This window comes from Equus caballus, chromosome 25 (genome assembly GCF_041296265.1).
Source record: "Equus caballus isolate H_3958 breed thoroughbred chromosome 25, TB-T2T, whole genome shotgun sequence".
Taxonomy (NCBI): Eukaryota; Metazoa; Chordata; class Mammalia; order Perissodactyla; family Equidae; genus Equus; species Equus caballus.
This window is the reverse complement of record NC_091708.1, coordinates 24,985,860-25,011,200: the sequence shown is the minus strand read 5'-3', so window position 1 is coordinate 25,011,200 and position 25,341 is coordinate 24,985,860. Positions and strand designations below refer to the sequence as shown.

General features: G+C 40.5%; 1 protein-coding gene across 2 annotated transcripts in view; it reads left to right on the top strand.

Moving 5' to 3' along the window:
* SUSD1 (sushi domain containing 1) overlaps positions 1-25,341 on the top strand; it is a 183,105-nt gene that overhangs the window by 128,289 nt on the left and 29,475 nt on the right. The gene's annotated exons all lie outside the window — the stretch shown is intronic.

The window sequence follows — 25,341 nt, the reverse complement described above, 5'->3', positions numbered from 1 at the left end:
TTGCCAACTGGCCCTTTATTGTCCACCCAACTTTCATCAGTTTGGTCACCTAGGTCATTGCCCTTAATCCCTGGGACTTCACCAGTTTCCCGAGAACGTATGGTTCATACTACCTCTAGTCTGCTGCTGCCCATTAGCCCGCATTTTTGGGAACTTTGATTAAGTTTCCACACTGACTTGTGTTTTTCGCTATACGACTTCTGCGTTGCATGATCGCTTGCTTGGTCAACCACTGTGCTGTATTCTGGTAAACTGAAAGGAAAAGCAATTGTTCGAAGTGAACAACAGGAAAAAGCAGTTATTTTGAGCAGATACTTTCTGAGTGAAGTGAGAGCCTGAGACTTGAGTCCGACGTAGAGGGAGCCCAGATATATTACTGAACTTTCAAGTGTTTCAACTGAGAAGCTCCAAAATTCTCTGATCTGAATGAATTCCCATCTAAATCTGAGGAGACTCCTGAGGAACACCATTCTGAGGGTGGTCATAGGTCACTAGCGTCATTTATATCTATTTTTATAAGATTTATAGTGAATGCTTGTAGTGAAAGGAAAGCTGTTTTTTAACCATCCATAGCACAAAGGGATGGAATTTGATGCACAGTAAAAGAAATCATAGCTTAAGTTAGTCTGAGTTTTATTGTATTTTGGAAATGCTCCAAACTGAATACTTATGCCGCATACTCTAAGACCAAAGTGTGTTGATTATTATTATTATCTATTGTTTTATTGAGGTCATCATTGAGTTTACATCATTGTGAAATTTCAGTTGTACATTATTACTTGTCAGTCACCACATAAATGTGCCCCTTTACCCTTTATTCCCACTCCCCAACCCCCTTCCTCTCTGGTAACCACTAGTCTATTCTCTTTTCCATGTGTTTGTTTATCTTACACATATGAGTGAAATCATGCAGTGTTTGTCTTTCTCTGTCTGCCTTATTTCACTTAACATCATAACCCTCAAGGTCCATCCATGTTGTCGCAAATGGGACACGTTTGTCTTTTTTAATGGGTGAGGAGTATTTCATTCTGTATATATGTATATATATATATACACCACACTTTCTTTCCTTTTTTTTTTTTTTGAGGAAGATTAGCCCTGAGCTAACTGCTGCCAAGCCTCCTCTTTTTGCTGAGGAAGACTGGCCCTGAGCTAACATCCATGCCCATATTCCTCTACTTTACATGTGGGACGCCTACCACAGCATGGCCTGCCAAGCGGTTCCACATCCGCACCTGGGATCCGAACCAGGGAACCCTGGGCCGCCAAATTGGAACGTGCACACTTATCCGCTGGGCCCCCGGGCCAGCCCCTATACCACGCCTTCTTTATCCATTCATCAGTCGATGAGCACTTGGGTTGCTTCCACATCTTGGCTATTGTGAATAATGCTGCAATGAACATAGGGGTGCATAAGTCTCTTTGAGTTGTTGATTTCACGTTCTTTGGATAGATACTCAGTATTGGGATTGCTGGGTCATGTGGTATTTCTATTTTTAATTTTTTGAGAAATCTCCATACTGTTTTCCATAGTGGCTGCACTAGTTTGCATTCCCACCAGCAGTGTATGAGGGTGCCCTTTTCTCCACACCCTCTCCAACATTTGTTATTTTTTGTCTTGTTGATTGTAGCCATTCTAACCGGTGTAAGGTGATAACTCATTATAGTTTTTATTTGCCTTTCCTTAGTGATTAGTGATGTTGAACATATTTTCATGTGCCTATTGGCCATCTGTATATCTTCAGAAAAATGTCTGTTCATATCCCCTGTCCATTTTTTGATTGGGTTGTTTGTTTATTGTTGTTGAGTTGTGTGAGTTCTCTATATATTTTGGAGATTAACTCCTAGTCTGAAATATGATTGGCAAATATTATCTTGCATTTGGTGGGTTGTCTTTTCATTTTGTTCCTGATTTCCTTTGCAGGAGATCTTTAGTCTGATGAAGTCCCATTTATTTATTTTTCCTTTTGTTTCCCTTGCCCAAGTAGACATGGTATTCAAAAAGATGCTTCTAAGACCAATGTCAAAGAGTGTACTGCCTATATTTTCTTTTGGGAGTTTTATGGTTTCAAGTCTTATCTTCAAGTCTTTAATCCATTTTGAGTTACTTTTTGTGTATTTTGAAAGATAATGGTCTACATGCAGTCTTTTGCATGTGGCTGTCCCGTTTTCCCCAAATCATTTACTGAAGACTTTCCTTTCTCCATTGTTTGTTCTTGGCTCCTTTGTCGAAGATTGCCTCTCCGTAGATGTGTGGTTTTATTTCTGGGCTTTCAATTCTGTTCCATTGATCTGTGCGTCTGTTTTTGTACTAGTGTCATGCTGGGTTTTTTTGTTTGTTTGTTTGTTTTCTTTAGGTGCACATTACGTGGTAGATTTTCCTAGGGCAATTGCAACAATATTCTAGCAGGAAGGCTATGTTAACTCTCTAGGGTTGGGTGGACAGGAATCCATTGGAGCAGGATTCTATACCCAGGGCTTTTAAGAATCAAGCCTAAGGTGCCAATCTTAATATCACAGTCTACATGCTCAGTAGATTTTTATTTTATTATTTTTTTCTCATTTTTTAAAACTTTTTATTACGGTTATGATAATTTGCAACCTTGTGAAATTTCAGTTGTACATTATTGTCAGTCATGTTGTAGGTGCACCACTTCACCCTTTGTGCCCTCCCCCCACCCCCCCTTTCCCCTGGTAACCACCAATCAGTTCTCTTTGTCTACATGTTTAACTCCCACCTATGAGTGGAGTCATACGGAGTTCGTCTTTCTCTATCTGGGTTATTTCACTTAACATAATACCCTCAAGGTCCATCTATGTTGTTGTGAATGAGATGATTTTATCCTTTTTTATGGCTGAGTAGTATTCCATTGTATATATATACACCATATCTTCTTTATCCAATCATCAGTTGATGGGCACTTAGGTTGCTTCCACGTCTTGGCTATTGTAAATAATGCTGCAATGAACATAGAGGGGCATGGGACTTTTGGAATTGCTGATTTCAGGTTCTTTGGATAGATACCCAGTAGTGGGATGGCTGGATCATGTGGTATTTCTATTTTTAATTTTTTGAGAAATCTCCATACTGTTTTCCATAGTGGCTGCACCAGTTTGCATTCCCACCAGCAGTGTATGAGGGTTCCTTTTTCTCTACAACCTCTCCAACATTTGCCACTTTTTGTTTTGGTTATTTTTGCCATTCTAACAGGCATAAGGTGATATCTTAGTGTAGTTTTGATTTGCATTTCTCTGATGATTAGTGACGATGAGCATCTTTTCATGTGTCTATTAGCCATCTGTGTATCTTCTTTGGAGAAATATCTGTTCACGTCCCCTGCCCATTTTTTGATTGGGTTGTTTGATTTTTTGTTGTTGAGCTGTGTGAGTTCTTTATATATTATGGAGATTAACCCTTTGTCAGATAAATAACTTGTAAATTTTTTTTCCCAACTAGTGGGTTGTGTTTTTTGTTTCAATCCTGTTTTCCCTTGCCTTGAAGAAGCTCTTTAGTCTGATGAAGTCCCATTTGTTTATTCTTTCTATTGTTTCGCTTGTCTGAGGAGTTATGTTGTCCGAAAAGATCCTTTTGATGCTGATGTCAAAGAGTGTACCGCCTATATTCTCTTCTAGAAGACTTATTATTTCAGGTCTAATCTTTAGATCTTTGATTCATTTTGAGTTTATTTTTGTGAATGGTGAAAAAGAGTGGTCAATTTTCATTCTTTTACATGTGGCTGTCCAGTTTTCCCAGCACCATTTGTTGAAGAGACTTTCTTTTCTCCATTGTAGGCCCTCAGCTCCTTCATCGAAGATTAGCTGTCCATAGATGTGTGGTTTTATTTCTGGGCTTTCAATTCTATTCCATTGATCTGTGCACCTGTTTTTGTACCAGTACCATGCTGTTTTGATTATTGTAGCTTTGTAGTATGCTTTAAAGCCAGGGATTGTGATGCCTCCAGCTTTATTCTCTTTTCTCAGAATTGCTTTAGCACTTTGGGATCTTTTGTTGCCCCATAAGAATTTTAGGCTTCTTTGTCCACTTCCTGTAAAGAATGTCATTGGGATTCTGATTGGGATAGCGTTGAATCTGTAGATTGCTTTAGGTAGTATGGACATTTTAACTATGTTTATTCTTCCAATCCATGTGCATGGAATGTCTTTCCATCTCTTTATGTTGTCATCAATTTCTTTCAGGAAAGTCTTGTAGTTTTCATTGTATAGGTCTTTCACTTCCTTGGTTAAATTTACCCCCAGGTATTTTATTCTTTTTGTTGTGATTGTGAATGGGATTGAGTTCTTGAGTTCTTTTTCTGTTAGTTCATTGTTAGAGTATAGAAGTACTACTGATTTATGTATGTTGATTTTATGCCCTGCAACTTTGCTGTGTGTTGATTATTTCTAATAGTTTTCCTATGGATTCTTTGAGGTTTTCTTATGTAAGATCATGTTGTCTGCAAACAACAAGAGTTTCACTTCTTCATTGCCTATTTGGATTCATTTTATTTCTTTTTCCTGCCAAATTGCTCTGGCCATCACCTCTAGTACTATGTTGAATAGGAGTGATGAGAGTGGACACCCTTGTCTTGTTCCTGTTCTGAGAGGGATGGCTTTCAGTTTTTGCCCATTGAGTATGATGTTGGCTGTGGGTTTGTCATATGTGGCCGTTATTATGTTGAGGTACTTTCCTTCTATACTCATTTTATTGAGAGTTTTTATCACAAGTGGACGTTGGATCTTGTCGAATGCTTTCTCTGCATCTATTGAGATGATCATGTGGGTTTTGTTTCTCATTTTGTTAATGTAGTGTATCACGTTGATTGACTTGTAGATGTTGAACCATCCCTGTGTCCCTGGTATAAATCCCACTTGATCATGGTGTCTAATCTTTTTAATGTATTGCTGTATTTGGTTTGCCAAAATTTTGTTGAGGATTTTTGCATCTATGTTCATCAGTGACATTGGCCTGTAGTTTTCCTTCTTTGTGTTGTCCTTTTCAGGTTTTGGCATCAGGGTGATGTTGGCTTCATAGAATGTGTTGGGGAGTGCTCCATCTTCCTCAATTTTCTGGAATAGCTTGAGAAGGATAGGTATTAAATCTTCTTTGAATGTTTGGTAGAATTCTCCAGAGAAGCCATCTGGTCCTGGACTTTTATTTTGGGGGAGGTTTCTGATTACTGTTTCGATCTCTTTACTTGTGATTGGTCTATTCAGATTCTCTACTTCTTCCTGCTTCAGTTTTGGGAGGTTGTATGAGTCTAAGAATTTATCTATTTCTTCTAGATTGTCCAATTTGTTGGCATATAGTTTTTCTTCATATTCTCTTATAATTCTTTCTTTCTCTGTGGTATCCATTGTAATTTCTCCTCTTTCATTTCTAATTTTATTTATTTGAAACTTCTCTCTTTTTTTCTTAGTGAGTCTGGTTAAGGATTTGTCAATTTGGTTTATCTTCTCAAAAAACCAGCTCTTAGTTTCATTAATCCTTTCTACTGTTTTTTGGTTTCAATTTCGTCCATTTCTGCTCTAATTTTTATTATTTCCCTCCTTCTGCTAACTTTGGGCTTTGTTTATTCTTTTTATAGTTCTGTTAGGTGTAGTTTAAGATTGCTTATTCAAGTTTTTTCTTGTTTGTTAAGGTGAGTCTCTATTCCTATGAACTTCCCTCCTGGGACTGTTTCTACTGCATCCCATGTTTTGGCATATGGTGTATTTTCATTTGCCTCCATATAGTTTTTTATTTCTTCTTTAATTTCTTCATTGACCAATTGGTTGTTCAGTAGCATGTTGTTTAGTCTCCAAGTATTTGTCACTTTCTCAGCTTTTTTCTTGTAGTTGATTTCTAGTTTCATAGCATTATGGTCATAAAAGATGCTCGATATGATTTCAACCTTCTTAAATTTATTGAGACTTGCATTGTTTCCCAACATATGGTCTATCTTTGAGAATGTTCCATGTGCACTTGAGAAGAATGTGTATTCTGTTGATTTTGGATCGAGTGTTCTATATTTATCTATTAGGTCCATCTGGTCTAGTTTTTTGTTTAATTTCACTATTTCCCTGTTGACTTTCTGTCTGGATGATTGATCCATTCATGTAAGTGAGGTCTTGAGGTCCCCTCAAGTTATTATGTTGCTGTTAATTTCTTCTTTTAGGTGTGTTAATAATTGCTTTATGTACTTTGGTGCTCCTGTGTTAGGTGCATATATATTTAAAGTGTTATGTCCTCTTGATAGAGTGTGCCTTTTATCATTATACACTCCCTCTCTTTGTCTCTTTTTGCCTTTTTTATCTTGAATCTACTTTGTCTGATATAAATATGGCAACACCTGCTTTCTTTTGTTTGCCGTTAGCTTGGACTATACTCTTCCGTCCCTGCACTCTGACTCTGTTTGTCTTTAGAGCTGAGATGTATTTTCTGGAGGCAGCATATTGTTGGGTCTTGTTTTTTAATTCATCCCACCACTCTGTGTCTTTTGATTGGAGAATTCAATCCATTTACATTTAGAGGGATTATTGATACAAGAGGGCTTAATATTGCCACTTCATCACCTGTCTTCTGGTTGTTCTGTACTTCTCTTGTTTCTCATCCTGTGTATTCCTGACTGCCAGTTCAGTTTGGCGTTTCTCTAGGAAGGTTTTCTCAGTTTTCTCTTTATTTATCATTTGTGTCTCTGTCCTGATTTTTTGTTTAGTGATTACTGTGAGATTTGTATAAAAGATTTTGTGGATGAAATAGTCCATTTTCAGATAGGCTCTTATTTCTTTCTTCTAGGCAGATTCCATCCTTTGCCTCTTTCCCATCTAAGCTATCGTTGTCACAACTTACTCTGTTTTCTGTTCTGAATTTGTGATTAAAATGAAGTGATTAATGTTATTTTTGATGCTTTTCTTCCCTTTATCTTTAGTGTGATAGTTAAGTGTTTGCTAACCTGTTCTGATAGAGAGCTACAACTTTTTGATTTTGTCTATTCATTTCCTTGCTCTTTTTTTTTTTTTTTTTTTTTTTTTTTTTTTTTTTTAGGTATGAGGGCCTTCTTGAACATTTATTGTAGGAGGGTGTCTAGTGACGATGAACTCTCTTAGCTTTTGTTTGTCTGGTAAAGTTTTTATTTCTCCATCATATCTGAAGGATAGTTTTGCTGGATGGAGCATTCTTGGCTGAAAGTTTTTGCCTTTCAGAATTTTGAATATGTCATCCACTCTCTCCTAGCCTGGAAGCTTTCTGCTGAGAAATGTGCTGAAAGCCTGATAGGAGTTCCTTTGTAGGTTATTTTCTTCTGCCTTACCTTACTATTTTTTCTTTGTCATTGACTTTTGCCAGTGTTACTAATGGAGACCCTGGAGAAGATCTTTTTACATTGATGGAATTTGGAGTTCTATTAGCTTCGTTTACATGTAATTCCAGCTGCTTCCCCAAGTTTGGGAAGTTCTCAGCTATTATTTCTTTGAACAAGCTCTCTACCCCTTTCTCCTTCTCTTCTCCCTCTGGAATACCTGTAATCCTTATATTGCATTCCCTAATTGAATTAGATATTTCTTGGAGAATTTCTTCATTTCTTTTTAGTCTTAGTTCTCTCTCCTCTTCCAACTGCATAATTTCTATATTTCTGTCTCCTAAATTACTGATTCTGTCCTCCATAAAATCAGCTCTATTTTTTAAGGACTCTAGATTTTTCTTTATCTCATTTGTTGTGTTTTTCATCTCCAACATTTCTGATTGGTATATTTTTTATAGTTTCAATCTCTTTTGTGAAGAATCCCCTCTGTTCATTAATTTATTCCTGAGAACATTAAACAGTCTTCTGAGTTTCTTGTAACTTGTTGAGTTTCTGTATGATAACTATTTTGAATTCTCTGTCATTTAGATTGTAAACTTCTGTGACTTCAGGATTGATTTCTGGGCACTTGTCATTTTCCTTCTGGTCTGGAGTGTTAATATACCTCTTCATGCTATTTGATGAGATAGTGTCTGGTCACAGATTCCACCTGCCACCACTCAGGGTGCAAGAGCTGTGTTTTCTGAGCTCTCTGTGATCCCTGGCAAATGTGCCTGTCCATTGGAAGCTGTGCTGACAGGTCCTATCAGTGTCTGCCCCTTGACGGCTACTGCTTTACACATGTAGGCACAGGAACTCTGACAGGGATCCCCTGCTCACTGACCAGCTGGGCTGGTGCATCAGGCAGGAAAGGGAGGAGGGAGGTTTTCTTTTCATGCATAATCCCATGTGCCCCTGTTCTACACTTACTGTCTGCCCACCTGGGCTGCTCAGCTTGGTGTAGATGCCCCTGCAATTTCTTAGCCGCTTCAGTGTGGGGCGTTCCCACAGGCTGGGAGGCAAGTCTGACAGCACAAGATTTCCTGCGGAGGGCTGCCTCTTTCCCCTTCTCCTCTCAGTGTTGTGCACTGGCCACCACACGAGGTCCTGTGCCCCAGATCACTCCTGCTTGGGAAGGAGAGGAGATCTCCTTACCTCCTTCCATTGCCTCCTGGCAGGGTCCAGCACCCCCACCTTCAGAGGTATGGCTGTGTGGCTCTCTCAGATGTCTATTTTGTTGTGTGTTGTCCTCTGTTTATGACTGTCCTTTCCTTTGTATCTTAGCAGGGAGAGACTAATGAAAGAGCTCACTCTGCCATGATGCTGACATTACTCTAGATTATTTTCTTATTACTCTGAGGAACAAGTTTGCTGAATCACCGCAGGTTTTTTGTTTGTTTGTTTTAGCTCCTAGTTTTCAGAATGTCATTGTCCAATTGGCTTAAGGTTGCTCTGGGTCCACCCTCGAGCCTGTGAGTCACTTGGAGAAGTGCATTATTGACCATCCTCCCTAAGTATAAAGCCATGGTGGCAATTTCAAATTAGTGGAGGATGACGGAAGTGTGGGAATAAATGTCTAGCTATTTGGGAAAAACTTGTTTGCAATAAGTATGGTTAACAAAGTGTTAATAGACTTACTACATAAAAGTCTGACACATCAATAAGAAAAACTATAAGACCCTCCTGCCAAGGAGAAGAAATGATCAGACAATTCACAAGTTTGCTGATATTTTTCTCTGGAAGTTATACTGTATTTTAATTTTTCTCACATCAGCAAAAATGGAGTCAGAAATGAAGAACACGAGAATATTCAAGTAGGAAGCCAGGTGGACATCAGACAGTTGATCAAAATTTTCACTAACAAAAAGATAGGTGTGATTTTCATCCTAGCTCACATGGACAGTGTCTTCAACCTTTCTATTCCCAGATAATGCTTTTTTCTTTTCTTGCCTAATACTACTCTTCTCTAATTGATGGCTTCCAATTGATCATGTCTCTCTGAGTCATATTTCTCAAACCTAACAGAGGACTTGTGTATCCTCTAGATTGAGTGTACCTAGGAAGCTTCCCGATACAGTTGCAAAGGAATGAGACTGGAAGTGTAAAATTCAGTCCCATCCGCTGTTATTTTAGCATTCATCATGAGCGAATTGGACCCTTGTCTGACTGAAACAGACTGATGTCATTTGCTTTCAATTTGACACTGACTTCCCCCTGTGGTTGAGAAATCAGTCCAACCTTCATTTCACAACATCTAGCAAATGTCTTTCTGAATGCCTTCAGTGATGTAGTTTCTACACTGCACAGTGGTTCAGCGTGACAAGCAGAATGACAGACAGAAGGAGTGCAGGAGTGTCCAGCAAAGGCTGCACAGGAGGAGTTTGAGCTGGGCCTTGAAGGATTGGTAGGGTTTTGTCAGGCAGAGAAGACTAGGAGGGAATTCCAGTAATGGGGTGTGCAGTGGGCAATAAGAATGTGAACAGAGGCATGAAATTTCAAGAAGAGAGGAATGAGAGCTCACAATCGAGGGACTAGAACAGAAGGTCCAATGTAAGGGAGACATTACCAAAGTAAAAATGAAGAAGTTGGGGCCAGCCCTCATGGCCTAGTCATTAAAGTTTGGCTCACCCCACTTCAGCTGCCCGGGTTCAGTTCCCGGGTGCAGAAGCACACCACTCATCTGTCAGTAGCCGTACTGTGGCAGCGGCTCATGTAAAAACAAAAAAAGAGGAAGATTGACAGCAGATGTTAGCTCAGAGCGAATCTTCCCCACCAAAAAAAAAACCACAACAAAATGAATGAGTTGATGCTGCATTGGATTAGCTAGGTGTCGAAGGTGTGCAGAGAGGTAGGTATTGGAAGGGGAAGATTTGCTTATTAAGTCTTTCAAAATAACATTTAGAAAGAAGAGAACATCCGGAGACAAATTGTGACTCAAATGAGACTTTTTTCCTTAAAACATACCAGATACTTATATAAATTACATTTCTCCTTCTAAGTAGTTACTTTGAAAGCCACTTACTCCAGTGATGCTATTAGTGTGTAAAAGAAAAATCTTTAGAAATCCCCTTTGGGAATTCCCTTTAGAATGTGTTTATAGCTGCAAAAGAAGATCAATTAGTCTCATTACCTCACAGTTTTCTGTCTCTGTCTCCCTACATATAATGAAAACATTATATATGCATATAAAATATATATTGTTATAACTTAGTCAGTTGGACATTTCTTTTATAAACTGGAGCATGTGGCAAATGGCTTTTACCTATTTCCAAAAATCGAATACAATCTGAAAAGGATTTCACTTCTGGCCTCAGAATGCCAAAAAAATGTGCTGCAGGCTGTGATGCAATCTTCAAAGAGGGATTCCAACAATATTTTGAGCAGCCACAGCATTGGAGGCAGTGTTGGCCCCCACAGGTGACTGTTGACACAGGGATCACATTCCATGATTATATACATTCTGGGGAATTTTTGTCATTGTGGTTGGGCAAGTTGTTATATGACAGTTCCTGGTCCACAGTGGCCTCCAATGCAGTCACTCATAATTAGAACCTCTCCCTAAGTCACCCATGAAAGACCCCGACAAAATTGGGGAGAGAAAGGAATTTCCTAATACTGTCAAAGACTAAGACAGATAATCAAACAGCAGAATCTGAAGAGGACTGGACTTCAGCTCGTTGCACACTCTGGCTTTGTGCACACAGGTGGGATTCCCCAATAAACTGCCCAAATGGTGTGTGTGTGTGGTACACGTGTGCATATCTGTGGGGTGTGTGCGCACAGGTGTGTAGTGTGTTTATGTGTGGTGTGTGTGTGTAGGTGTGTATGGTATGCGTGGTGCGTGTGTGTGTGTGTGTTTATGTGTGAAAGGCGCTGGGAGGATCCTGGTAGGAGTGGGTGAGAGGAAGTGCCATTGGTCACGCCTCCTTGCTTCACTTTCAGAGTATGGGAGAGCAGGTCAGTAGAGACAGGAGAAAAAATTTATCAGCTGAAGAGGCTATACTTTTTTACTTGGGGGGAGAAATGATTTATTCTTTTTGTTTGTTTCTTTGTTTTTAAAGATTGACGCCTGAGTTAACATCTGCTGCTAATCTTCTTTTTTCGTTTTTTTCTTCTCCCCAAAGCCCCCCGCCACCCAGTACATAGTTGTATATTCTAGTTGTAGGTCCTTCTGGCTCTGCTATGTGGAGCGCCGCCTCAGCATGGCCTGATGACTGGTGCTAGGTCTGCACCCAGGATCTGGACCGGCAAAACCCTGGGCTGCTGAAGCCAAGCGCCCGAACTTAACCACTCGGCCACGGGCTGCCCCAGGAATGATTTATTCTTGATAAGTACACTACTCTCTTTATATCAGAATAGCAGCAGACTGTCCTTTGTATTGCGCATATTTTCCAACATTTGTCCTTTGTCTTTCAACTTTATTTATAGGGCTTTTGTTTTTGCCATTGGAAAGTTTTCGTTGTTGCATAGTTGAGGTTATTGATCCTCTGTTAGTCATCACAGGTTTTCATGACATGCTCAGGAAGACTGTCCACCCAAGACTATGAAAATATTTGTCCAGTCTTTCTTCCAGTTCTTAAGTATTTCAGTTTTACTTTAAAACATTTGTTGTATTTGGAATTTATTCTTGTGTAATGAGTAAAACAAGAACCCACATTTTATTTAAAACGTTTCACACCAACCTGTATTTTTCTTTCATACTACTAATTGTGGTTATAATAGCACAAATATTTATGTGATTATATTTCCTAATCACTATTGATTTGAAATACCACATTTTTTTTTTAGGAAGATTAGCCCTGAGGTAACATCCGCTGCCAATCTTCCTCTTTTTGCTGAGGAAGACTGGTCCTGAGCTAACATCCGTGCCCATCTTCCTCTACTTTTATATGTGGGACGCCTACCCACAGCATGGCTTTCCAAGTGGTGCCATGTCCACACCCGGGGTCCAAACCAGTGAACCCCAGGCTGCCAAAGCTGAATGTATGCATGTAACTGCTGTGCCACCCGGCCGGCCCTGAAATACCACATTTTTATCATGCAATTGGAATGCTTTTTAAAATGCTCCCCCCTGTAAATATCATGTTGGGATTTTGACCAGAAATAGAATGATTTTCTAGATTATTTTGAAAGAATTTATATTTTTACACTATAGTGAATATTTCTGTCCACTCACAGTATATTTTTTTTCACTTAGTCACATATTATGTTATATTGCTTGGTAACTTTCTGTTGTTTTCATATAACTCAAATTTATTTGTATAATTTTATTATGTTTATACTTTTACAAATACATTGACTTTGGATTATATTTTTAATGCATTATAAGACTTTTGATTGTTGAATATTAATATTATATTATGAAAACTTTCTGAACTCTCTTTTACTTTTCAATAATTTTCTACTGAATCTTAGACTTTCTATTATCTGCAAGTAATGATAATTTTGTCTTCTTCATTCCAATATTTAAACTTCTTATTTTGTTCTCTTGTCTCATTGCAATGTCTATCACATAAAAGCAATGTCATATAATAGAAATTATATGTGCTTAATCACTAAGAGTGATATTGGCTTTTGGTTTACGATATGTTTTGATTTTAAGGAAATAATTCACCCAATCTCATTTTACAAAAAGCATTTATCAGGAATGGACACTAAATTTTTTGAACTGTTTTGCTGATATCTATTATAGGATTATATGCTTTCCCTCCTTTGTTCAACATTAACATAGTTTTCCTAATATTTTTCCACCTTTGCATTCTTGGAATACACAGCTATAGTCATGGCATATTCCTATTTAAATCTGGTCCTAGGGGCTGGCCTGGTGGCGCAGCGGTTAAGCGCACACATTCTGCTTTGGTGGCTCAGGGTCCCCCGGTTTGGATCCTGCACGTGGACATGGCACCGCTTGTCAAGCCATGCTGTGGCAGGCGTCCCACATATAAAGTAGAGGAAGATGGGCACGGATGTTAGCTCAGGGCCAGTCTTCCTCAGAAAAAAGAGGAGGATTGGCAGCAGATGTTAGCTCAGGGCTAATCTTCCTCAAAAAAAAAAAATGAGTAAGTGATCAGAGATTATTCATTGTAACTGGGAAGATTTAAAAATAACAAAATTGCAACATCTCCCAAATATACGTTTAAGTGAAAAAAATTAAATTGATAATAGCATAGATGGTATATTATATTTTGTGTAAGAAAGAGAAAAGTAAGAACACTTATATGATTTTGTCTGCATAAAGAAACACTGGAATCATACACAAAAAATTTTTTTTAAAGATTTTATTTTTCCTTTTTCTCCCCAAAGCCCTCCAGTACATAGTTGTATGTTTTTAATTGTGGGTCCTTCTAGTTGTGGCATGTGGGATGCCACCTCAGCATGGCCTGATGAGCGGTGCTGTGTCCTCTCCCAGGATTCGAACTGGCAAAACCCTGGGCCGCCAAAGCAAAGCATGGGAACTTAACCACTCAGCCATGGGGCCAGCCCGCATACACAAGAAATTAATTGAAGTGATTACCTATGTGGAGTGGGTGGGGATGGAGGAGGAATGAAACTTCTCAGTTTATACCTTTTAATAGCATTTTAACTTTTGAATCATGTGGCTTTTTCATCTGTTCAAAAATAAAATTTAAAAAGAATCAAATAGATGTTTTAGAGATGCACTATAACTATTTTTTAAGAAACCTTTCTTAGTAGATGGGTTAAGCAGGATATTAAATACAGCTGAAGAGAGAATTAGCAAACTAGAAACATAAATCTAAAGAAACAACCAAGAATGAAGCACAGACAGAAAAGGATGTATAAGATATAAAAGGGAAGTTGAGATATGCAGCATAGAATGTGAAAGTCTGAAATACACATAATGAAAATTTCAGAAAGGAGAATGGAGGAGAGGCAATGTTTGAAAATTTAGAGATCTAGGTTTTATAAAGTCCTATGTATGTCTCTACTAGCATATGAGTGAGTGGTTAAAATAAAGTAATGATGAATAGTCATGTATTTGGGAGAATGAAAAACTATTAGAAAGGCCACGAATTGATGGCAGAGAATGGGGCAGAAAGACTGTGAAAACGGTCCTGAAATAATGAACGTCCCAGAGGGCAGTGCCTAGTGGCGTTGAAGATGGGGATGTGTGAGGTATGAAGGAGTTTGAATGGTACAAATGCTGTGGCAGCAGAGAGCAAGGAGAAAGCAAGCATGAGCTGATACACTGATGGGAGAGCATTGTGTCTCCAAGTGATTCTTGAAAATTTAAAAATAAACCAATAGTTTGGACCCTGCTCAGTGTTTTTTCAGTTTTTCACTGGAGATGGGGAGCCAGGGTAACTAAGAGAGAGAAGCAGTGCTTCAGAAATAGACTGGCCCCAGCTAGAGATCAGAATCAAGAACAGATTCAGACGAGTGTGTCTCTAAATGAAACTGCATGTCTTTTTATTAATGCCAAAAAATTTCAGCTATTTCTATATGATCTTTAAATATCAGATAATGACACATAGGGACATTTCTCTGGGTCTCGTAGACAATTTATAAATGGAATATGGCTAGAGGAATGATTGCCATCTATTGAATGCTTACCCTGTGCTAGGCATGGAGCTGAGCACTTTGCAAACAACTTGTGTTGTAGGCGTCCAATTATCGTCATCATAGAATTATCATCATCCCCATTTTAAAGATCATGAAACTGAGGTTTAGAGTGGTGAAATCATTATCCAAGGTCACCTACCGCTACCTAGCAGAGTTGGGATTCTAACTTAGGGCTTTGTACTCTAAATCTTGAGGGTGGAAACTTTTTGTGTCTTCAAAGCGACATAAATGCAGAAATGTATCTCATTACTAGAGAATTCTCTGGGTGCTACACTTGACTTTCTGTTCTCTAACTGAGATCACAAAAAGACCAACCTTTGGAAATAAAAATCAAATGCTAACAAATATTTCTTTTTGCTTCTCAAAAGTTAGGGTGACACCCCGGTGTTCTATTTTTCAAATTTCAATACAATTCATTTTGTTTCCAGGTAAATATTTTTTTAGTTTTGCAAACTTTGATTTTAGGGTGGGTGTGAATATGTGTTTGTTCTAGGTGCTTGTGTGTCAAAACAATTTGTGGCACAGTTAATTTTTAAATGCCTCTTGGCAGTTGGTTTAAACAACATTCCATCCACTGGGACAGTTGACAAATAAATGTGCTCACCTCCTCAGAAACTACTAAATGAATGACTCCCTTCTTGCTCTTGGTAATTAAAGTCTCACATTCAATTCCAGACCAGAAGTAGCTTCACTTTCATTTCTGTGATATTGGAACCTTTTTTTTCCCTGCACAGTGATCAAAGAACCCCATTATGCAAACACTCTTATGCCTTTCTGATTCTTGCCCACGTTAGAAACCCCGTGGAAAACACCCCGATTCAAGGCATCAACAGCATTTTCCTTGAGGGACATCCTAACGAAACCAGCTTGCAGAGAATATACTCTGTCACACGACTCGGTCATCTGTCTCTGAAACTTCTTTATCCTAGTGCTTGCCAAGGGTCACATGTCCCAGTTTCAGAAAATGGCATTACATTGTCAGCTGATTCAGAAGCCCCAGGTCAATCTTTGCTGCACATGAGAATCATCTGGGAAGCTTTAAAAAAGACTGATGCTCTGGTCTCATGTGACTCTGATTTAACTGGTCTCGAGTGCCACCTGGGCATTGAGATTTTTCTTTTAAAGCATTTCTGATAACTCTAATGTGCAGCCCAGTTTGGAAACCACTGCCCCAGCACCCGAGGCCACAGGTTAAACCAATCTCTTGTATGGAGCAGAATAAAAGGGAACAGGCAAACAGTGGGTTAAACCATTGCTGTCACCCTGGTTATCAGGAAGTCAAGTCCCTGTGATGTCTTGAAATGCAGTGTCTTCCTCCAGCCTCCTCCTCCAGTGTCTGTTCTCAGAATTGAACTTAGCAGAGAAAAAATTAACTTCCTCATTGTTTTCACCGAAGGGGAGGGTGTAGTTGGTTTTAATTTACTTATCTATTTTTTAATATAGTGCTTAATGTTGAATTGAGACTACTGCAAGTCTTAATGGCGATACACATTATATGGAGCCTGAAACTAAGTAACGTCATTTTACAATATTCACATTATTTTAGTTCTTTTAGGAAGAAGTTTGTGGATGTTTTAATTCTTTGGGAGATGTGTATTCTCAGTTGCCAGTCTCTTTCCACTGATTCCTTCATTTTGGGCCACAACTGTGCAAATCTTCCCCAGGCTTTAAAACATTTTCCTTTCTCTGCTTCCCACTCAACCCACCATACCAGCTTCTTCCACCTTCTCACTGCCAAATTCTTCAAGAGCACATGCATACTTTCCACTCTTTCCCAAACATCACCATATCTAGCTTCCATCTCCATATCTCTAGGGAAACTGTACTCACAAAGGTGATCAATGGTTTTGAGATCCAAATCCAAATCAAATAGGTTCTCACTCTTCATTTTGCTTGACCTGTAGTTACTAAACACCATTAAAATTCTATGAAGCAATGCTAATCAAAACAAAATGAACTTGACACAAGAATCTGTACATAGATCCAAGAAACATAATTGAGTCCAGAAATAACCTTGGGTGCCTCGGGTAATTAATATAACACAAAGGTAGACTTTAAGTGGGAAAAAGAATCCATCTATTTTAGTGGTGCTCACCATGCGTTATGAAGAAAATGAAGTCGGACTTTTGCCTCACACATCACATCACATTCAAAAAGTACATCTCTGATGGACTAAAGTCTTAAATGTGAAAAAAAAGGAAGAAAATTTAGGAGAATATATGCATAAACTTGAATAATGGGAGAATTCTTAAGCAAATCAGAAAACCCAGATTTATAAAGGGAAATATAGATATCAGCGGCTACATTAAAGAAATTTTTTTATATTGAAAAACACCAAAATCCAAGTCAAAAGGCAAATGACAGGTTGGGAAAAATATTAGTAATCCATATGATAGAGATTTAATGTTGCAATATACAAAGAGCTCCTACAAATTGACAGAAAAAAACCGAAGAAGCCAAATTTTAAATGGCTGATGACATAAATAGATACTCGATAGCAAAAGACATGCAAATGACCAATAAATGTGGAAGACAGAGGGATACAAACTAAAGCAATTGTGAGATATTATTTTTCGCTTAGATTAGCAAAACATAAAAGCGCATTGATGATGTGGTAGGAATGTGAATTGCTGCAGTCTTTAGGAATGCGATCCAGCTATTTCCACTGAAACTAAAAACATATTTACCCCTGGCCTTGAAATCTCACATTTGGTAATCCACCGCTGAGAAAGAAGGACACGGGTATGTAAGCATATTTGCACAAGGATCTTTCTGGCAGCCCTGCTTGTCTTTCGTGTCAGAGGGGAGAGACATGCAATCTGTCACTCAACCTTAGGGGGCTGGGCCCAGAAACAGATCTTGCAGACAACATGCTCTTCTGAATTGACGCTCATCTTACTATTTATTATTCACTTTCTCTTTTCCTTGCTTCTTTTTCTTTTATTGCACGTTTGATTTGTCAAATAGTCATAGAAATATTTTTAAATCTCTCATTTTTATTATATTTTTGTCATTTTTCGCCTTAGTTTTCAGTAGTTTTTACTTTTGTGTGTTGATGTCATGTTATCTGATAAATAAAAGATAACGGCTGTTATAAGTTATAAAGTATGTGCCTTTATCAATTTAGTTCTATTTTCTTGAATTCTGCTTTATCTAGAGTAATAACTACAGTTGCAGTCTCCACTTTCATAAAGTGCATTTGCTTCATATTTCTTTGTTCGTCTTCTCACTATTCTGTGTCATTTTTGTGTTTTTCAAGGTTTTGAATGTTACAGGTCACGTTTTGAATTCTACTTATGATTTCCTCTAAGATTTTTTAAACCATTCTTTAAGCTATAATTCTCTATTTGTCAATGATGGGATTTAAGTAGGGGAAGTTGCTTTCTTTATTGAATATGAGGAATCTAGAAAATATCTGATCCGCCTGTTCTTGACAGAGCACTTGAAACCCTGTAATTCTGGGTGTAGCCTATATTTAGTGGCGGGCTTCATTTTTACACAATGCACGTGTTTCTTATTAACCTATGGGACCAAGGGAGGCAGGAAATTAGGATATTTGGCCTCATGCTCTCTTGTTCCAGGGACCATCTCTCCTGCTGTGGGTCTCAGGTCTCTCACTGCCAGCAGTGGGGCCTCTCCACCAAGGTTTGCATCCTGACTTCATCACTTCCTAGTTGAGTGGCCTCAGATGATTAACTTAACATAGTTAACTTCCCAACCTGAAAAAAAAAAAAAAAATAGGGATGGCAATAGCAGAATTCCAAAGGGTGGTTTTGAGGAGGAAATTACATAATCCATACTCCTGGCTGATACTAAATGATCATTAAATGTTAGCTGCTATTATTAGTTCTATCATCATCATCACCACCACCTGTGAAAAGGGACTGATGAACTTTCAGGATCATTTCTGCCAGAGCCCACCAAGCGGCATAACAATTGTTTCTCTCTCTTCCTCGGGAACATTCTGCTCACAATTTTCCCAAGGACCAAGCACCTGGTGGCCCACAGTGGGATCCTCTCAGATCTGTTAATAAAGAGTAAATGTACCATCACAAAGCAGAAACAGAGATTTTCTTCAGCTGACTCATTCCTCTTATACAGCGAAGGGGGCAAGTCCTTACTACCTCCAGAAAGAAGATGGTCCATGCAGAGCCCTCTTTTCCTTAGAGAGCTTTTCTTCCCATGTCCTTCTACAGCCCACTCTGAAGTCCCCTCAGTTCCTAGTTCCCATTTCAGTTTTCTTGGAAAGCTCAACCTTGCTCCAGGTGAGACAGAAGTCACTGTCCCCAGGATCTTCAAAATGCAACTTTAACATCACCTGGATATTAGTGCGGGCACTGCTCACACTTCACCAGCTTCAAAGGGAGAAGGGGGGGCTGGCCTATCAACGGGGTAGATGGTGAGTTCTACTCTTCTGGGTTAATTTTCCCCTCCAACAAGAGCCAATGCTGACTCAGTCTCTCAGATTCCCTAAGCAGCAAGAGTGCTCCATCATTTAGCCCAGGGGTCAGCAAATTCTTTAATTTTAAAAAAAAACCATATATTGAGTTACGTATTCTAGGATCTGTTTCTGGGCTATTTCTTCTTGTCTGTGGATCTCTGTCAAATCTAGTGTGTATCACTCTGCTTTTATTCCTGTGGTTTTATAATATATTTTAGTAGAGAACAGAGATAATTTCCCCTTTAGTGCTTTTATTTTTCAAAATGTATAGCTATTCGTGGCAGAATTTCAGGGTGACTCCACTTATACCTGTCCAAATCCTCCTTTTCCTCTTCACCAGAGGCTGGAGAAGCTGAAAACTCAAGTTCTTAACGTCCTTCATTGTCCAGGGTGGACATAGGATACAGTTCTAGTCATTTAGGCTGAAGTGAAGTCCACCAGGGGGCTTTCTGAGAAAGCTTTTACTGTGCTGATAACGGGTACAATTGGGGCTGTTGCCTCTCCTTTCCCCCTCTTCCTATCTAGACAGCAGATATGTGGCAGCCATTTGCTTAGGAATCCTTGCATCAAGTTAAAAAAAATGTCAAGTCAATTAAGCCAGGGGGCTTTATACAGACCTGTGGAAGGATAGGGCTATTTTATAAATATCCTTTTGCTAGAGTGTGGAGAAAACTAGGCAAATGCTGGCTAAACTCCTGAGAGTGAGTTTCATTTATTCATCCATATAACAAAGCTTTGTCATTGAGTCTTTCCCGTGTGATGTGTGTGGGCACGCCATGATCACAATGATCAAAATGATCTTGTTGACAAAGGTTGATGGGTGCACAGATAAGGAGCAAGATATCAGCCTGGACAATGGTTTCTGTTTTCCACTTGAGAGAATAACGTTCAAGTCTGGGCGGTAGACGGCCTCTTGCGGGCTCTTTACAAAAGCGATTTCCCAGCACAAATTGCCTTTCCCAGGCTTGAGTGTCTGGCCAATCCCCACCCTCCAAGGATAACTTTTCTTACCTCAAATTGCTTTGCATAGAGAACATTCTTTTCCAGTAAGCCTGGCCATCCTAGTGAGGAGCAGGTGGCTGCCGGAACCATGCTTGAAGCCAATCCTCTTGCCACAGGGGCCTGAGATAGGCCAATAATGACACAAATTGCAGGCACTGCTGAGTGTGTGCTTTGAGATCAAGGCAGGAAGAGGCCTCTTTAGGCTGGGGGCTTGGAGGTAATTCCATGACTGAAGTGACATTCGACCTTCCATTCTTAGAATTATGGCTAAAGTTCCACAGAGCTTCAGCAATTCACTCAAAGCAGAAGCCAAACAGGCTTCTGTGGGGAAAGTGGAAATCAGCTGATAGGTGTTCTTGGTACCACAGATATGTTAGGGGTCCTCCCGCAGCGGCAGCTGGTAGGGACCAGCGGTGGTCAAAGTGATTAGCAAAGTTGCTTACAAGCCAAGACCATGAGTCACCATCGGTGGAGCTTGGTGTCCTGGGGAAGGCCGAATCGCATGCTTCCCCTCTTCATCACCAGGATCCTGCCCCCCTTCAGAGGTTTTCTGAGGACACCCAGGACCAGCATCCGTTGAGGTGTGGGGAACAGCCTGATCTCTTAAGCTTGGAATGTTGAGGCCTGAACTTGCTCCCTGGCTAGAAAGCTCTGGTCCTAGGCGGGATAATTTATTGAGGTATTTGCCTGTTTTCTTTGTATGTTACTCAGCATTCCAGCAGGTAGCCAAGTCTATGTGCTCCTTTGCTGCAGGGCCAAAGAAGAAGTCATCTGCAGACCATCTCCCTTCCTGACTTTTCCCTTTGTCCTGAGGGAGTTGAGCGTACTATGCTAGGGAAGGGAGCTGTAGAGTGGCTTTGAGGAGTGGAGTCCCTGGTAGGGAAAGAATGAAGATTTTTCCCCAAGGGAAGGAATGGATGTCTGGGGCTCTGTGGTTCATCCCTCACAGAATCTCAGGAAGATGGCAAGACATCCAGAGACAACAATTCCATGTGCAATATAGGAAGGATCTTCCTGGACTCTGGCTACTGAGACTCTCAACCCTGACAAAGGTTTTCACGGGGCAACAGGGCCAGCCAGCTTCAGAGACCCATGGAAGCTTGGCCTACAGCCATCTTGATGGAAACCATGTAGATAAGAGTTTGCTCATAGGTCAAATCTGGTCTGCCACCTGTTTTTGTATGACCTGTGAGCTAAGAATGGTTTTTACATTTTTAAATTTTGAATAAAAGTCATAAGAAGAATAATATTTTATGATGTGAAATTCAAATTTCAGTGTCCATAAGTAAAGTCTTATTGGAACATAGCCAAGCTCATTCATTTACTTATGGTCTATGGCTGCTTTCAAGCAACAATGGTAGAGTTGAGTAGTTGTGACAGAGACTTCTCTGGCCCTCAAACGCTAAAATATTTACTATCTGATCCTTTGCAGGAAAAGTTTGCTGGCCCCTAATGTACACTGATGGCCAGAAATGCCTCCTGGTCACCAGCTCTAAGAGTGGGGATGGGAATGGGAGGTGGGGAGAGAAGAAAACACTTTCAATCTGAAATTAAATTTCCCACCAAGTGAATGGGATGGGGGCTCCACGTCACACCCACCCTAATTTTATGTAAAGTAAGTAAAGCAATGCATTCTTTCTTGTGCATTCAGGTTTGTGTTACAAATTCATTCCCATCATGCTTTATTTCATAGGCCTTCCTGGCTGTCGTGTTACTGGTCCTGTTTTGGAGTTAATACCCATATGTCTCCTCCATCTCCACGTATCCAAATCCTACCACAAGGTCCATCTTAAAAGTTGTCACCCCCGGGGGCTGGCCCCGTGGCCGAGTGGTTAAGATCCACCCCCTCTGCTTCGGTGGCCCAGGGTTTTGCCAGTTTGAATCCTGGGTGCGGACATGGCACCGCCCGTCAGGCCATGCTGAGGCAGCATCCCACATGCCACAACTAGAGGGACCCACAACTAAAAATACGCAACTATGTACCAGGGGGCTTTGGGAGAAAAAGGAAAAATAAAATCTTTAAAAGTTATCATACCTTCTCCAACCTGGAAGTCTTATTTGTTTTCTCAACTTGCAGATCCACCTAACAAGATTTTTCAGAACAAACTTGCTTTCAAATATCCTGACTGGTTTTCCTTGCACAGTTGGACCACTTCTCCCACGTTAAAAAGTTCTGATGTGATTTCTCCATCCTCTAAACTCCCACTGGACTCTAACGAACATAATCACCTTATGATAATTTGTGTAAATTTCTTGGGAGTTTCTTTTCCCCCCCCCTGAGCTTTATTGAGGTATAATTGACAAATAAAATTGTAAGATATTTAAGGATTGGCACCTGGGCTAACAACTGTTGCCAATCTTTTTTTTTTTTTTTTTCTGCTTTATTTCCAAAACCCCCCCAGTACATGGTTGTATATCTTAGTTGCAGGTCCTTCTAGTTGTGGGATGTGGGACACTGCCTCAACGTGGCCTGACGAGCGGTGCCATGTCCGCACCCAGGATCCGAACCCTGGGCCGCCGCAGCGGAGCGCGCGAACTTAACCACTTGGCCACGGAGCCGGCCCCTAAAATTGTAAGATATTTAAAGTGGACAACATGATGATTTGATATTCGTATACATTGGGAAAAGACTCTTACCATCAAGTTAATTAACACGTCCAGAACCTCCCATAGTTATTTACTTATTTTGGTGAGAATTCTTAAAAGCTACTCTCTTAGCTAATTTCAATTACACAATGCAGTATTATCGGCTATGGTCACCATGCTGTCCATTACATCCTCTCTTGTGAGTTTCTTGAGTGGTGGGACTGAGTCTTAGGCAGCTAAGCCATACCAGACAAGAATCAGCATGACTCGGGTTTCAATTCCGGCTCCTCCACTAGTCGTATGGCCACGGTAGCATTGATGTCTTTGGGCCTCAGTTTCATCATCTGAAAAATTCCCGGAATATTCTCTGCGCCCCCAGGGATGTGAGGATTAAGGGAGATAATGCCCTGAGACTGCTTTTTCCAGAATCGGTCTCCTCAGTACCTTTTGCCGTCCCACCCAGAGCCTGGAGCAATGCAAAATCTCCGAAACTCATACCTGGGGCAATCACACTGGGGTGAGATAAGGCCCTGTCTTTGGAAACAAGCACTTTGCCCCAACATTTTCTCCTACTCATGAGGGTGTGACATGTCCTGAGAATCAATAGTATTCCCCTGCCCGCTACTTTGATGCTCATAATCATATCATAATCACTGGACCGTAGCTGCGGTGGGAACACCGAAGAGGAGAGGAGGGGAGAGCTTGAACTGGATCAGGCAGGACTGTGAAGGCCAAGGTGAGGTGGAGGCCTGCGGAGGCTCCAAGCAGAGGAGGCTGAGCAGAGCTCGCAAAAGCTTCAGCCGATGCTGCAGGCTGGCACGCAGTCCACTCCCCAGCCCTTTCTGAGTGCTCCAGCCTCGGGCACCCAGTCACCAGTGCCCTGGGTAAGAATGTGATTTTGCAAGAGGGGAAGTGACAATTCCCTCTCTGCTCCTGCTTGGCCCTGGCTTTTGTGTCATCTCATTAGAAATGGGGCCAACTATCCCGGATAGGCCAAACCAATGTCAGGATGTACATCCTGCAGAGACAGGATAATTAATCATTCGAAATCCTCCAGATCCACTTATTTTAAAGAGTCAAAATATTGTTTGTACTTCTTCCTGTGAAACACACTTTGTGCACTTACTCTGATCACTTCCTTTGTCCCCTCAGTTGGTCCACCTCTCAGAGCCTGCTCTGTCTGAGGGATTGGGAATCAGAGTTTGGGAGCCAGGAATTCTGTTTTCTGTCTCTTGTGCTAATCCATCTTTCCACTCATTATTGTCCCTTTACACAATGAAAGACTCTCAAATAGAGGCTTTGTCTGCCTCTGGGACAGCTGTGAGGGAGTCCCTGAGGGAGGTGTGTTGACAGGAGCCAGGCTGGCTCTGAACCAACTACTTGTCTTAGACCACTATGAGAAGTCACTTTGATGTGAAGACAGGCCAGTCTGGGGAGGAGCCTTCCCTCTGCCATTTTCTGCTCCCCCACAGTCACTGCCAGGGATCTCCCGGCTCCCAGATATGTTCGACAGACTGTGGGCCTGGGTTTTCTCCCCGGATTTTCATGGCTGGGGCAGATCTGCTCTCAGAGGATCTTTGTCCTGGCTCCATCCTTTGCCTTCTGAGGGACCCCAGTATGTGGATGACCAATATGTGGTCTTCCTCTCTCTTGCATCTTAAATCTCTCCGTTACTGGGAGACTCCTATCAACATTAAAACATGCTCTTTTCTTTCATGGCCCAAAACAAAAACAAAAAAAACCCCAAACAACCTCCTCAGACCCCTATGCTCCTCTTTAGATACAACCCACTTTCTCGTCTCTCCTTTACAGCCAAACTTCCTGAGGGTATTGATTACCCTCGCTGTCTCCACCCCGTCATCTCCATTCCACCTGCAACCCGCAGCAATCTGGTTTCCAGCAGAGGTGTCTCACTACCAGAGCTACTCTTTTTTTTTTCTTTTAATTGAGGTCATAATAGTCTATAACATTGGGAAATTTCAGTTGTACGTTGTTATTTATCTGTCACCGTATATACGTGCCCCTTTACTCCTTATGCCCAGCCCCAACCCCCTTCTCCTCTGGTAGCCACTATTCTGATCTCTTTGTCCAAGTATTTGTTTATCTTCCACATATAAGTGAAATCATACAGTGTTTGTCTTTCTCTGTCTGGCTTATCTCACTTAACCTGATACCCTCAAGGTCCACCCAGGTTGTTGCCAATGGGACGATTTTGTCTTTTTTATGGCTGAGTAGTATTCCATTGTGTATATAAATGACATCTTCTTTTCCCATTCATCAGTTGATGGGCACTTAGGTTGCCTCCACATCTTGGCCATTGTGCATAATGCTGCAATGAACACAGAGATGCCTAAGTCTCTTTGAATTGTTGATTTCAAGTTCTTTGGAAAAATACTCAGTGGTGGAATAGCT